We start from the raw sequence: 1,623 nt of genomic DNA on the forward strand, positions 1-1,623 counted from the left end.
TATATATATATATATATATGTGTGTTAAATTAATTTGTTATTAATTAGTTGTAGTACGTAGAATATATACTAAATGAATTGAGATTTTATATATGGCATGAAATTTCATTAATAATTAGCTAGCAGCGTTATAAATATATATTTTGTTATATTTTCAGGATATGGATAAGAGTTGGATTTCGCTTCCAAAATGGGACAAAAGATACGGTGCAGGAGTTATGAGTTTTATAGAATATGCGCTGGCTAATGCTAACGGGAATACAATTTTCTATTGCCCGTGCACGAAATGTCAGTGTCGCAGGGATATGCATCGATTTCCCATTGACAAAGTATGGCAGCACCTGAGGAGTAACGGGTTTTGAGAGAAGTACACATGTTGGTTATATCACGGTGAAACATCATCAGGGGGTCCGCATGATCATGGCCAATTTTCTGAGACGGGCAGTACATCCAACGATCCAACAACGGCATTCATCAACGACATGTTTCCTTATGAGAGCGGTGTATGCGCTATTCATCAACGACATGTTTCCTTATGAGAGCGGTGTATGCGCTCAAGGACAGTATATGCCTGACCCGGTGCAGCCCTTCCCTAGAGCTGTTAACACTGCTGGTATTGAAAAGTACAACAAACTGTTTGCTTTCCAACAGACCCCTGTGTACCCCGGTTGTCAAAGACCGTTCTTGAAAGTGTGATGGACGTAATGAAGATTAAAGTTGAGACAAAATCGACCGTGAAGGCTGTTGATGATTATCTACAGTACACTGCTTCGATGCTGCCCCACGGTCATCGTCTTCCTACCATTCATCGTAAGGTCCGATGTATCCTGAAAGATCTTGGACTTTCCTACATCAAGATCCATGCATGCAGATATGACTGCGTTCTCTTCTGGGGTAAAGATCCAGAATGGAATGACCTTGGTGGGCTTGACGCATGTCCGGTATGTCACACTGACAGGTATAAGCTGACTCCTGCAGGAAATAGGAAGCCTGTGAAGGTACTTCGGTATTTCCCGTTGAGAGATAGGCTTGAGCGGTTGTACATGTCTTCACACACGGCCCAAGCTATGAGATGGCACGTTGATAGGGAATTGCATGACGAAGATACCCTTATACACCCTGCTGACGGGGAGACTTGGAAGCATATAGACAGGGAGTTTCCTCATTTTGCGTCAGAGGTCCGAAATGTGAGGCTCGGGCTCTCATCCGACGGGTTCAACCCTTTTGGCAACATGAGTCTTCAATACAGTGTATGGCCGGTGATTTTGGTACCGTACAACCTTCCTCCGTGGATGTGCATGAAGAAGGAATACAATATGTTGAGTTTGTTGATTCCGGGGCCCGGTTATCCAAGGAAGTGTCTCGATGTGTATTTGAGACCTTTGATTGAAGAGCTTCAGTTTTTGTGGGAAGTTGGTCATCCCACTTATGACAAGTACATGCACGAGATGTTCCAGATGCATGTCATGGTTGTTGGTACCATCAATGATTTTCCTGCCCGTGGGATGTTGTCGGGCAACGTTGTTAAGGGATACAAGGCTTGTCCAGAGTGCCTTAGCGATGAGGGGAGCAGCAGTCATTGCAACAAGATATGCAGATTGGGTCACCGTGCTTTCTTTCCAT

The sequence above is a fragment of the Fragaria vesca genome, linkage group LG5 (genome assembly GCF_000184155.1).
Source record: "Fragaria vesca subsp. vesca linkage group LG5, FraVesHawaii_1.0, whole genome shotgun sequence".
In the NCBI taxonomy this organism is placed as follows: domain Eukaryota; kingdom Viridiplantae; phylum Streptophyta; class Magnoliopsida; order Rosales; family Rosaceae; genus Fragaria; species Fragaria vesca.